A 14,848-nucleotide genomic window follows, 5' to 3' on the forward strand; every position below is an offset into this window, starting at 1 on the left:
AATTGTAAAGTTTTATTATATGGAACTGAATAACAATTGTGATCAGCCGCAGAGCTAAATGATACCATGGAATGAGAAGATGATGAACAAATGATTAATTGTTAATACAGGGTGTTACAAAAAGGTACGGCCAGACTTTCAGGAAACATTCCTCACACACAAAGAAAGAAAATATGTTATGTGGACATGTGTCCGGAAACGCTTACTTTCCATGTTAGAGCTCACTTTATTACTTCTCTTCAAATCACATTAATCATGGAATGGAAACACACAGCAACAGAACGTACCAGCGTGAATTCACTTTGTTACAGGAAATGTTCAAAATATCCTCCGTTAGCGAGGATACATGCATCCACCCTCCGTCGCATGGAATCCCTGTTGCGCTGTTGCAGCCCTGGAGAATGGCGTATTGTATCACAGCCGTCCACAATACGAGCACGAAGAGTCTACAATTCGTACCGGGGTTGCGTAGACAAGAGCTTTCAAATGCCCCCACAAAGGAAAGCCAAGAGGGTTGAGGTCAGGAGAGCGTGGAGACCATGGAATTGGTCCGCCTCTACCAATCCATCGGTCACCGAATCTGTTGTTGAGAAGCGTACGAACACTTCGACTGAAATGTGCAGGAGCTCCATCGTGCATGAACCACATGTTGTGTAGTACTTGTAAAGGCACATGTTCTAGCAGCACAGGTAGAGTATGCCGTATGAAATCATGATAACGTGCTCCATTGAGCGTAGGTGGACGAAACTAAAATGAGCTCTGACATGGAAAGTAAGCGTTTCCGGACACATGTCCACATAACATCTTTCCTTTATTTGTGTGTGAGGAATGTTTCCTGAAAGTTTGGCCGTACCTTTTTGTAACACCCTGTATAATGAATAATCACGTGTACTTAAGTCAACCATCTATTGTAAGGCAAATTTTATTATTTTTATTGGCATGCGCGTAGTTAAGTCACTTGTCTGAGATGTTAATATTAATTTGTTTCAATCTTTTTTTGTGATTCGTCAGCACCAGGTGACCAGATTTGTATTATATTCAGTTTTCTCGTGTAACGGATTATAGATCTTTATCAATAACGTAAAAATTTTTTAGAATACATTTGTTTTTACCAGTCAACAATAAAAGTATAATTTCCCCTTAAGTCAATGCCAGTCCCGATCCAGTCATTTATCTAAATTAAAATATTCCAGAATTCTTCTCTAGTGCTTTTTAGTAATCAGACGACCAGCTGTGCAGCTACGTCACTACGTAAAGTCAGTTTTTCTAGTAATTCAGCTCTCAGACAAATGTCATCCAGTATCAGTAGATAAGCCAGCATTGCACTAACCTGTGCCATTTATGAGCAGATATATAGACAGCGCTATCCGTCGACACCATCACGAGGTAAAAATTTTTCAGTTTATTTTTCACGGACAGATTCAGATTGATTTCACAGGGCCATGGCGTAGCGCTACTTACGTCAAAATTTGTCAGTTTTTCGTGAGTTAAGATTTATCGGTTTTCAAACGTCAGGATTTAATTATCCAAATTTAATTAATCTGTTCGGGAAGGTTACACATCATGATTTTATACAGGAAGGTTACAACCTCTCCATTCAGAAGAGAATTTTATTATGTCTGTAGTTTTTAATACAAAAAGTATTTTATATGGAGTAGCTTAAATTATAAGCAGATTTCTGTTTTTTATTTTAGATCTGAAGATGGCCATTTGAGAAAGTCGAAATTGATAATCTGGAAAGGTAGTTGTGATTGTGTCTGAAAATTAAAAGAAGTTGATTATACATTTTATTTACGGTACTGCAACACAGTTCAATCGTGTGTTCTACTTCCAAATACTGCTCTCGTGTCTATATTAGCAGCAGTCATCAAAGCAAAATTAATGTTGACTCTCCATTATTAGAGTGTTTGGGAGAACTAGTCATCACAAAACTATTCCGTCTGGTATACGACTGGCAAAGTATCTTCAGACTTAAAGAAGAACGTAATAATTACAGCTGTACAGGAAGTACATCCTGACAAGTACGCATTTTACAGAAACGTCGGTTTAATTAATCATCGTTGAAAAATGCTGCCACGAATTATCTCCATAAAAACAGGATCACTAGTAGAAAGCGACCGCAATACAGCGACTTTCAGTGAAAAATGTCCTCCCCTGTATTAGAATTACGTATTGTGTATACGAGCACAGGTTGTGATGCAGTAACGTCAACGTACGGTCCTGAGTCGCGCACAAATAGCCAAAGTGGTGAAAGCGACCGCCACCGTAAACCACGAAGGCCGGGTTCGTTGCCGTCATCCCCTTATACAGCTGATGGTGGTCCATATTTTCAACTGCGAATACAGTTTATGTACTTCATAATGGCTGTACTGGTCGTAGTGCCTGCATGTCGGAAGGAACATTGCATCGTTCTTCTTAACAACACATGCTCTGCAATATAGTATCGAAGATCAGTTTATCTTCCAGACAAATGGAGAAGTATGTCTGGCTAAACTGACCTTACGACTTGTCTCAGAAGACAGACTGACAAACGTAAGAGGTACGGTTACACTACTTGTAGATTTAGAGAGAACTTTTGGCACTGTTGACTGGAACACACTCTACGAAATTCTGAAACAAGGATGAAATACTGGGAGCTTAAAGTTATCTGAAAATTGTACAGAAACCAAACTAAACGTTTGAGAGTAGAAAAACATGAAAGATGTGTAGTAGTTCAGAATGGAATAACACAGGGTTGCAGCCGATTCATAACGTTTTTATCTAAGTATACTAGCAAAGATAAATAGGAAAGCGAATACAGACAGAATAAAAAATGAGTTGATGGTATTGTAATTCTAACACCACCATAAACGACATTTCTTGAAAAATAGATTATAAGATTAACATCTACAAAAGTAAAAAAAGGGAGTGGAGGTTTGTACAATTAAACCAGGACGTTGCTGAGGAAATCAGACTTGAGAATGACAGGCTATAAATAGTAGATGATTTCTGCTGTATGAGCATCAAAAAAACTGAAGATGGAAGAATTTTGGAGAATGTAAAATGCGACTAGCAGCATCAAGGAAGCTGTTTTTGCAAAAGACAAAATTGTAACGAGGAATATAAGTTTAAGAGATGGGAAGTCTCTTCTGAAGGCGTATTTTTCTGCCATGTACAGAAACAAAACGTGGATGTTACGCGAATCCAAGTCAAGAATGTAGAAGATTAGATCGGAAGAGGAAACTAAAAGTGAAGAAATGGTGCATCGAATTGGGAAAAAAGAAATTTATGACAGAATTTGACTAAAAGAAGTGACTGATTGATGGGACACATCCTGAGGCATTAAGAAACAGTCTACTTGGGTCGATCCAGAAACAATGCCTCTCATTCATGGAAACTTCAGGAGATACATAAATCATAACAGCACAGCTAAATAGAGCCATATTTCATTTGCATTTTCGCACATAATCACTACCATTCGTTATCACTTTTGCCAAAGATCAACCAGAGCCTGCATACCGCGCTTGTAAAAATTGGAACCAACTGAGGCTAACTACTTCCTCACAGTTTTGATCACAGCATCCGATTCTTGAAATTGTTCGCCACGTAGTCCATCTTTCAGAGGCCTAAAGAGATGGAAGTCTGAAGGCGCTAAATCGGGACTGTACGGTGGATGCGGTAAGACAGTCGAGCCGAATTTTGCAATGAGTTGCGTGGTTGTAAAACTGATGTGGGATCTGGCGTTATAATGTTGCAGGTGAAAGTTTGTGTTCTTCTCTGGCCTCACACTCGAAATTCGGGTTTCCAGCTTAGCCAGTGTCGTCTTGTAGCATGCTGAAATGACAGTTTCTCCAGTCTACAGATCATCCAAAAGAACTACACCCTGACTACCCAATTGGACTGTGCACATCACTTTGCCTGCAGACTGCTGTGTCTTCAATTTCTTCTCTGACGGAGGATTCGAATGTCGCGATTCCGGGGATTCTCTTTTGGATTCCGGCTGGTAGTGGTGACACCACGTCTCGTCTCCGGTGCTATTCAGAAAATTGTCACCTTCAGCTTCAAACTGGTCCAGCAGGTTCCTGACAAATTTTCATTCGATGAGTTTTTTGTTCTTCTGTAAGCATCCGCTGGACCTATCTCGCACAGACTTTGCAATAACCGATCTTTTCCAACATTGTTTCCAAGTCGTTACAGCCAACATTCAGCTTTGCAGATAATTCTCTGTCATTATCCGCCGATGAGGATGGATGAGTCAATCAAGAGCCTCTTCATTGTGAGAAATGACAGCTGTGAAGGGTCGACCAAACCGTGAATTTTAACCACCTTGAAAAAGCCGTATTCATCACCTCACACTGCTCACGTATATGTTATCGTCTCCATACACCTTTACCGAGCGTCGATGGATTTCGATCGGTGCAATTTCTTCAGCAGTGAGTAATTCAATCACACTTCCCTGTTTTATACGCGCGGGCATATCAGACTCCATTTTGTAACACTCCTTTCCTGGTGTCATCTAACGCAGGGCAACGGAACCATCTGCAAATGAAAGAGGAAGGTTCAAACATTAGCACTGCACCATCGACATCTGGAGCGAACATCCAAAGTCACCACGAAAAACAGACGGCATTACTTTCGGAGCGATCCTCGTATTTGGTAATGGAGGGAAGTTTGATGGGTCGAAAGTGTAGGAGACGTAGACATGAATACAGTAAGCAAGATCGAATGGACGTAGGGTTGCAGTAACTATGCAGAGACGAAAAGCCTTGCACATGATCTGGACGTTAGACCACAACATAAAGACCGCACACAGATTCCAGTTCGCAATACTCCGTGAATGTATGTGTATTCTCATAACAGCAGCCCTACCATAGTATAAGTCTTTTTTATAACTACTTGTCATGAAGCTTGTCACTTCAGGAGACTCCTCATCCGATTTCTGATATATGTCAGCTTCCGGTTTCAAAACAAATCAAAACCATTTGCTGTCATTTTCTAAACAGAGAGCTCATTAACATAAATAAATGAATTACCGATATTTTAAGACCTTAAGCTCCTCGTAATATATTTGTCAACTATGATCATCGCCATTCATCCAGTGTGTTTGGTAGAAATTACGATGAGGATCCAGCTGCTGTAGAAGGCTTAAGACGATAATCGAACGGCAGTGTGCCTTAGAAGGCCGAAATCCATATCAGTAAAATCAGATATTAAGATATTCACGACAACATTATGAAAACGAACTAAATTTTTCCTTTGGTTCACTTGGGTTAGTGATAGTAATCCATTACTATAACTGGCTCACTCGAAGATCCAAACAACAATGTTTCAGTGTAGTTTTTATAGTGCTGAATCTATATAAATGAGTTTTCACAGGTCTAGAAGCTGAGACGAAAGTAGCACATTTACATGAACAATAATGTCGGCACAGCATTATAGTAATCCATTTCATCAGGAAACGTATGATATGAATACTGTTGAATGATCCTCTGTGTAATTTAGCAGCGCCAGTTAAATCCAAACCCTTTGAAGAGCTGTGATGTATAATGATAATGTCTGAGGACAGGTTGATGCAGCTCTCCATGCTCCTCTATCCTGTGCAAGCCTTTTCATCTCAGAACAACTGCTGCAACCTAAATCCTTCTGAATCTGCTTACTGTATTCACCTCTTAGTCTCTCTCTACGATTTGTACCCCCCTCCCCCCTCTTCCATCCCCCCTCCCTCCCCCACACACACTTCCCTCGAGTACTAAACTGCTGATCCGTTGCTCAAAATTTCTTCCAGTAGTCGTTCCCTTCTTCTATCAGTACCTCCTCATTAGTTAAGTGACCTATATATCTAATCTTCAGCATTGTTCTGTAGTACCACATTTCAAAAACTTACGTTCTCTTCTTGTCTAAACTGTTTGTCGTCCATTGTCACTTCCATGTATGGCTACATTCCATACATTCAGAAAAGACTTTCTAACATAGATCTATATACTATTTTAACAAATTTCTCTTCTTCAGAAGTATAATGTAGCAAATTTAATTGTAATTCAAAGATATCTTCTTTGAAAGTTAGTGAGATCTGTGTTAATTTGCATTTGTTAAGTAACTGATTCTTTTCAAGGAAACAGGACAGTAAAAGTCAGCAGTAAAATTCTAAATACTAATAATTTTAGCTCATTAACTTCATTTAGGTATCAAAAATATGTTCTATGTGTTTGATTTATACCTAGACGTAATATGGCCCTCAAGGCAACAATAACAACATGGCATTACGTACACAGATTGTGTAGTGAAGTTTATCGTAGCCGCTGCTCATGGAATGCAGTACACATGTTGGTACAGCCATCACAAACGCAACTCCACTAGTCGCATCATCCAGAGCATTTGAATGAGTGCAGCTGTTGTACACATCCCATTTCGTCATTAGTGTTCCAGTCGCTGACTGGTTTGAAGTTGCCATTTGCAACAACAGAAGCTGCAGCACTTATTGTTAGTTTGTACAGAGCTGTTAGTTTAGCTGCTTTGTTCTGTGCTTCTGAGTGGAATTGCATAATAGCTATTTATTTCTCTTTCTACTTCTTCATTTGTAATTATTTGTGTATTTCATGAGCTATATTGTTGTATTATCCTAATAAGGTGTTGTTTTGTCCGAACAAAGGATGAGAGGTGTACTCCAGAATGCTGTTGACCGTGGCGTCGACCATTTGGCAGACGTAGCAAATGGTAGGGAAATATAAACTTTGCAGCCGACGACACCCAGTGAATACAGAGCAATTCCACTTGCTGACTGCCCAACACCAAATTTTAAAACGAAATCGTGGACTTAGTAATCATCATAACTTGATGCTCAATTCAGCTGAGATGAACATTAATCAGATATTTCCAACAGCGCGTCTCATGAAAAAGTAGAATGCACTCCTAATGGATGTTAAAGCATGCTGTTGAGAATATTGTAGACTTCTTCAGTGATAGATAATGCTTTATCTTTTACCTGATGTTTCTCAGACGTACCACCAGTTAGAAACTCTTGGCGTATACTTATCCGAAATTCTCTGTCATTGTATTCAATGAGCCAGTACAATTTAACTACGAAAATAGATCGAAACAGCCATAGAGGAAAGTTGTGCAGCAAGTAATTCACTAACTCTCATCGTACGAAGTTGGGTTCACATCCTGATTCAGCCACTCAGATGCAGACTTTCTGTTGTTTTGCTAAACGGCTTGCAGCAATTGCTGAGGTGGCTATACAGAAACTCCCCGGCCATGTGCTTGTCACACCTATCGATACTGGTAATTTCAATGTGGTTCATTACTTGTCACTTTACGTATAAGATGTATATACAGATCTTTTGAACACTAACGCAGTAATTTCTAGGTGTCTCCTAGGTTTACTGCCTTTAATATTTCACAATTATTTAGCTGTGTTGTCAGTTCGACTAATACGTATAGTTTAATCAGAAGTCAATTTAGATTTTAAAAAGTTAGTAAGAGTGTTACCGAAGAAAGGTAATGTTGCAGGTTAGTCTTAGTTTAGCACACAATTTTAATCTGTCATGAAATTTTATAAAAACACGCGCTCCGCTGAAGACTAAAAGATTGGCTCTGAGAACTTGCTTACTAAACGTATTAAATGCGATGTACTAAGAAGAAGAGCAGGGAGCATTTTCTTCACTGTTATTTTCCAGCAGCGATTCAAGAATTGTCAGCAAATCTTAAATGTCAAACGTGTGTAAATCCTTCTACCTTTAGCCTTAGTAACATGGTTATCGCCAGAGAGACGAGCTTTGGAACTAAAAGTGTTCTCATTGTTGATGTTGACTAAATTGTAGAAAAAAAACTATTGACATAGTCCTCATGATTCCATAGCTATTTCTCTTCTTGAGCCTCTTTTTCACCACTCTTTTAGCTCAGGAAATCGCTATGTAATGAAAGTAAGTGACATAATTTGAACATTCAACCATTATCGAGAGACACATAACCCTAGAGACATACAGTATGTCGTAGTTTTCGCCTGCCGTGGAAAATACCAGCTGCTGATTGCTACCAGCAGGCCGTACCTCATGGTACGGCTACAGGAATGAAGCAGAAGTGTGCGCTTTCATTTTTGGAACTGTGTCCACACAGACAGTGCGAACAGTCTCCACAAAAATAATATCTGCTCTTGGGGTCCATTACGCAGAACAGTAAACAAATGAAAAACGATTGGTCAAGTGCGAGTGGGAGTCCAGAATCCCAATGGTGTTTGCCTGTTACCGATATCGATACTGACAAGATATTGGTCCTAGAAATTCCTAGATCGTATGAAAATGTCTACTGTAATTCTTTAGACTAGCCCATACATACAAAAGAAGCGAGCAGGGGATTTCAGAGAGAGAGAGAGAGAGAGAGAGAGAAAGAGAAGATTTAATGAAACGTTTTTATTAAGTAACTAAAAAGTGACTACAACTTACATTTTACGTTTGCATGCAGTAATGTTTGACAGATGATGAATGCAATGTATATTCAAAAAGCAAAAGATATTTTTATGTGATATAATCACACATTAACAAGTTTCATACTTTTCGCTATACTTGTACCGTGCAACCTTGCTTCCTGCCGAAGTTCATGATTCTAGGTCAACGAGAAACAAGGCTACTTCCGTAGGTTTTGATGAATGAGTTTGCAAGTATCAAAATATGTGACATAATGACCGAATCTTTTGACTACATTGACAAAAACTTAGATTTTTTCACTACCAATGGACCATAGACCTTAGTATGTCACATAAATTTGAAATTGCTACGTCTACCTGTTCTTAACAGATGGATAGACAGATAGATAAACAGTTAAAAACCATTTCTTCGTGTTATATAATTACAAATTATCCATTTGAGAGTTTTTTTCTTAACTTTCATTGTGAAACCGTGCTTCTCGCCAAATTTTATGGTTCTGGGTCAACGGGAAACACGTTATACGTTTTAATGAGAGAGTTTTCGAGCATCAAAGTATGTGACATAAACTGATTGCATTGAATTAGAAGCTTAAACATCTTACACCGCCAAGGGACAATAAACTTTAATATTTGACATAAATGTGAGCTTGATACGTCTATGAGTTGCTGAGAAAAAGCGTTCTTGACAGTCGGACTGACAGATAGACAGACAGACAGACAGATGGACTACATCTTATAAGGGTTGCATTATTACAGATTGGGAAGCGGAATCGTATAAACAGGACTTTAGTGTGGGAAGTAGCTGAGATAGGCAATACCAAGAATAAAAAGTTGCTGTAATGCAATCGGCGAAAGCTGATCCCTGACAGTAGCAGTGGGAAGCACAAGGCAGCTTCGCGAGTCTACCTCAATCAATAATGTAACGGGATTTTGCAAACGTCTCCATGGCCACGCCACAGTGTTGCCTCTGCTCGGTAGACGGCTTCTGTTTTCGCCTGCAGCTGAAAGCTGGTAACACTGCTGTGAGCTGTCAGGGACCTTCTTACGCCGTCTTGACTATAGATCCCATCGGAATCTCTTCACTTTAGTGTGACGCCTGATTATTGCACTAAAGGAATACGATGGCGCCGGTGTACCAATACAAGTATTGGGCTCTCAGTCCCACAGTTTCAGCAGGAGCATGGAGCAGTGATATTTCGAACCAGTTTCTTGCACAGATGTCAAATGCCTGCCATTGCTATTGAAGTTAAGGACAGTTAGTTCGTGATAGGTTCTTCCAAACGTCTGACCAGCCCTAAACCTTTTCGGCGATGATCTGTCCAGACTAACACATGAGAACATGTCGTCCATTTCGTTAACACTTTCCTGTAGAAGGGATGAACTGATTGACTGGGATGGAATCCAGTATTAGCTGACATGTACATGACTGCAATGATTGACAGATGAAACCTGTAGTGTATCGTCACAAGAACATCGCCAAACATATTTCTCGATCGATGTTTGAGCAGCAATCTCTGGACCATTTTGTAGGTAGCATGCCAAGGAGGACCCCAGAGTGTTACATGGCTCATTTAGACTTATTTTTCGATATAATAGTGGCTGGTGAACAATGGACCTTGCTGTTGGTGGGGAGGTTTGAGTGCCTCAGTGATACACATACCTGTACCACAGGTGCAACCACAACGGAGGGGTATCTGTTGACAAACTTGTGATTTCTAAAGAGGGGCAGCGGCCTTTTCAGTAGTTGCAGGGGCAACAGTCTGGATGACTTACTGACCTGGCCGTGTAATGTTAACCAAAACGACCTTGCTGTGCTGGTACTGCGAATATCTGAAAGCAAGAGGAAACTACAACCGTAAACTTTCCCGAGGGCTTGCAACTTTACTGTGTGGTTAAATGACGATGGCAGCCTCTTGGATAAAATATTCCGGAGGTAAAATAGTCCCCCATTCGGATCTCCTCGCGGGGACCACTCAGGAGGATGTCGTTATCAGGAGAAAGAAAACTGTCGTTCTACGGATCGGAGCGTGGAATGTCAGAATCCTTATTCGGGCAGGTAGGTTAGAAAATTTAAAAACGGAAACGAATAGGTTAAAGTTATATATACTGGGAATTAGTGAAATTCGGTGGCAGGAGGAACAAGACTTCTGGTCAGGTGAATACAAGGTTATAAATACAAAATCAAATAGGGGTAATGCAGGAGTAGGTTTAATAATGAATAAAAAAAATATGGCGTCAGCTACTACGAATAGAACAGTGAACGCATTATTGTAGCCAAGATAGACACGACGCCCACAACTACCACAGTTTATATGCCACCTAGCTCCGCAGATGATGAAGACATTGAAGAAATGTATGATGAGATAAAAGAAATTATTCAGATAGTGAAGGGAAACGAAAATTTAATAGTCATGGGGGACTGAAATTCGATAGTAGGAAAAGCAAGAGAAGGCTAAGTAGTAGGTGAATATGGAATGGGGATAAGGATCGAAATAGGAAGCCGCCCGGTAGAATTTTGCACAGATCAAAACTTGATCATAGCTAACACTTGGTTTAAGAATCATGAAAGAAGATTGTATACATGGAAGAGGCCTGGAGACACTGGAAGGTTTGAGATAGATTATATAATGGTAAGACAGAGATTTAGGAACCAGGTTTTAAATTGTAAGACATTTCCAGGGGCAAATGAGGCCTCTGATCACAACTTATTGGTTATGAACTGTAGAGTAAAACTGAATAAACTGCAAAGAGGTGCGAATTTAAGAAGATGTGACCTGGATAAACAGAAAGAACCAGAGGTTGTATAGAGTTTCAGAGAGAGCATTACGGAACGATTGTCAGGTGCAGGGGAAATAAATACGGTAGAAGAAGAACTGGTAGCTTTGAGAGATGAAACAGTGAAGGCAGCAGAGGAGCAAGTAGGAAAAACGCCGAGGGATAGTAGAAATCCTTGGGAAACGGAAGAGATATTGAATTTAGTTGATTAAATGAGAAAATATAAAAATGCACTAAATGAAGCAGGCAAAAACGAATACAAACGTCTCAAAAATGAGGTCGACAGGAAGTGCAAAATGGCTTAAGCTGGGATGGCTAGAGGACAAATGTAAGGATGTAGAGGCATATATCACTAAGGGCAAGATAGAAACTGCCTACAGGAAAATTAAAGAGACCTTTGGAGAAAAAAAAACACTTGTATGAATATCATGAGCTCAGATGAAAAACCAGTTCTAAGCAAATAAGCGAAAACAGAAAGAAGGTCTATACAAGGGCGATGTACTTGAGGGCAATGTTATGGAATTGGAAGAGGGCATAAGTGAAGATGAAATGGGAGATGTGGTACTGCGTGATGAGTTTGACAGAGCACTGAAAGACCTAAGTCGGAACAAGGCCCCAGGAGTAGACAACATTCCATTAGAACTTGGTAGAGCCAGCCATGACAAAACTCTACCATCTGGGGAGCAAGATGTATGAGACAGGTGAAATACTCTGACTTCAAGAAGAATTTAATAATTCCAATCCCAAAGAAAGCAGGTGATGACAGGTGTGAAAATTACCGAACTATCAGCTTAATAAGTCACAGCAGCAAAATACTTACATGAATTCATTACGGACGAATGGAAGGACTAATAGTAGACGACCTTGGGGAAGATCAGTTCGGATTCCGTAGATATGTTGGAATACGTGAATCAGTACCGACCCTACGATTTATGTTAGAAGATAGATTAAGGAAAGGCAAACCTACGTTTCTAGTATTTTTATACTTACAAGGGGACCCTCCATGCTGTAAATCACGGATTTTGGTGCGCTTCAAATATGTTTTAGAGGCACTTACCCTGAGTACATTACTATCCGGTTTTTTAGCGACGGGCCTTGGTTTTTGAAAAAATCGATTTTGAAGTTCATTCCGCGTTCTGTATACCCGTAACATTACCTCTGCTTCGAGCAAGTCAGCGTAGATCAGCGGTGAAAGTTCACTGCTACCACGCTGGAGGTACCGTGTTCGAATCTTGCTCTTGTACTTTTTTTTCAGAATCGACCGAATTTTTCAATTTTATTTCAAAGAATATCAACAAACAGAGTAAGGTGTGCGAAATAATAAAGATATATTCAGTTATTAAATTTTACTTTCCCACAATAATACAAAATCTTAGTTTTCATCGTCCACATTGCTTGATGTGCCAGAACAATATTGTGGGTGATACTTATCATAGAAACAACAGAAGCACAAATTTTCGCAGTACCACCCGCATTTTATGAGCGATACCGGGAAACACAATTCTTCTGCATTCAAAAATATTTCTCTTTCATCGGCTAATTTCGATGCGAACGATCAGTATCTAATCATGCTTTCAAATTTAGGTGCACTGAATAGATGTAGGATCAGCGACTGTAATTTTATTGAATCTTCCCTAGAAGCGATCTCTCTATTGTCTTTCGTCAAGTCTGGAGCATTTATAATTTCGCACACCTTATACTGTTTGTTTATATTCTTTGAAATAAAATTGAAAATTCGGTCTATTTTGAAAAAAAAAGTAACGAGAAGCATTCGAACACGGTACCTCCAGTGTGGTAGCCGTGAACCTTTACCATTGCCCGACGTTGACTTGCTCGAAACATGTGTAATGTTACCGGTGTAAAAATCGCGAAATGAACTTCAAAATCGATTTTCTCAAACATCAAGCCCGTCGCGAAAAAACCGGATAGCCAGGTACTCAGGGTAAGTGCCTCTACAACATATTTCAAGCGCATCAAAATCCATGATCTACATTATGAAGGGCCCCCTTGTTAGAGAAAGCTTTTGACAGTGTTGGCTGGAACACTTACAAATTCTGAAGGTGGCAGGGGTCAAATACAGGGAGCGAAAGGCTATTTACAATTTGTACAAGAACCAGATGGCAGTTATAAGAATCGAGGGGCATCAAAGGAAAGCAGCGACTGGGAAGGGAGTGAGACAGAGTTGTAGCCTATCCCCGAAGTTATTCAAATGGTTCAAATGGCTCTAAGCAGTATGGGACTTAACATCTGAGGTCATCAGTCCCCTAGACATAGAACTACTTAAACCTAACTAACCTGAGGACATCACACACATCCGTGTCCGAGGCAGGATTCGAACCTACAACCGTAGCAGCAGCGCGGTTCCGGACTGAAAGGCCTAGAACTGCTCGGCCACAGCGGCCGGCCAATGTTATTCAATATGTAAATTGAGCAAGCAGTAAAGGAAAAAAAAGAAGAATTTGGAGCAGGAATTAAAATCCATGGAGAAGAAATAAAAACTTTGAGGTTTGTAATTCTGTCAGAGACAGCAAAGGACCTGGAAGAGTAGCTGAACGGAATGGACAGTGTCTTGAAAGGAGGATGTAAGATGAACCTCAACAAATGCAAAACGAGGATAATGGAATGTAGTCTAATGAAATCAGGTGATGCTAAGGGAATTAGATTAGGAAATGAGACACTTAAAGCAGTAGATGAGTTCTGCTATTTGGGGAGCAAAATAACTGATGAAGGTCGAAGTAGAGAGGATATAAAATGTAGACTAGCAATGGCAAGGAAATCGTTTCTGAAGAAGAGAAATTTGTTAACATCGAGTATAGATTTAAGTGTCAGGAAGTCGTTTCTGAAAGTATTTGTATGGAGTTTAGCCATATATGGAAGTGAAACATGGACGATAAATGGTTTAGACAAGAAAAGAATAGAAGCTTCCGAAATGTGGTGCTACAGAAGAATGCTTAATATTTGATGGGTCGATCAAATAACTAATGAGGAGGTACCGAATAGAATCGGGGAGAAGAGGAATTTATGGCACAACTTGACTAGAAGATGGGATCGGTTAGTAGGACACGTCTTGCGGCAACAATGGGTCACCAATTAAGCGATGGACGGAAACGTGGAGGGCAAAAATCGTAGAGGGACACCAAGAAATGAATACACTAAGCAGATTCAGGGGGATGTAGGTTGCAGTAGTTACCCAGATATGGAGAAGCTTGCACGGGATAGAGTAGCATGGAGAGCTGCATCAAACCAGTCTCAGGACTGAAGACCACAACAGCATAGTCACTGATATCGGTGTAGACATCTGAACTAGCTAACATACATGATGTGTATTTAACACAACCGTGGAACTTAGTGTGTTACTGCTGTCCCCTATTCCATGAATAAGGATCTCGTTTAGACTGAATATTAAATCCTATTCTCGCTTCCTTTGAGACTGTCTGGTATGTGCGGTTTGAAACATGAAACATTTTTAGTGTTCTACTGTCCCAGTTATACAGTTATATAAAAAGGCATTCGAAGCATCTCCATAAAATAGTTTTTCTTTTTAATTCTATGATATGGATTATTTACAGTGTTGGAGAAGTTTTGTCCGCCATGAAATAGATTGTATCATTTTCCTTTGAAACATTTGAGACAATAACTCTATGGTTCTGAGAAGCACAATTCTTCACATTG

The 14,848-nt window shown here is 39.9% G+C and overlaps 1 protein-coding gene across 1 annotated transcript in view; it reads right to left on the minus strand.

The window, feature by feature from the left end:
• Positions 1-14,848, minus strand: part of LOC126455584 (protein takeout-like) — a 73,514-nt gene that overhangs the window by 30,073 nt on the left and 28,593 nt on the right. The window lies entirely within an intron of this gene.

Source organism: Schistocerca serialis, chromosome 2, assembly GCF_023864345.2.
Source record: "Schistocerca serialis cubense isolate TAMUIC-IGC-003099 chromosome 2, iqSchSeri2.2, whole genome shotgun sequence".
Lineage (NCBI taxonomy): Eukaryota > Metazoa > Arthropoda > Insecta > Orthoptera > Acrididae > Schistocerca > Schistocerca serialis.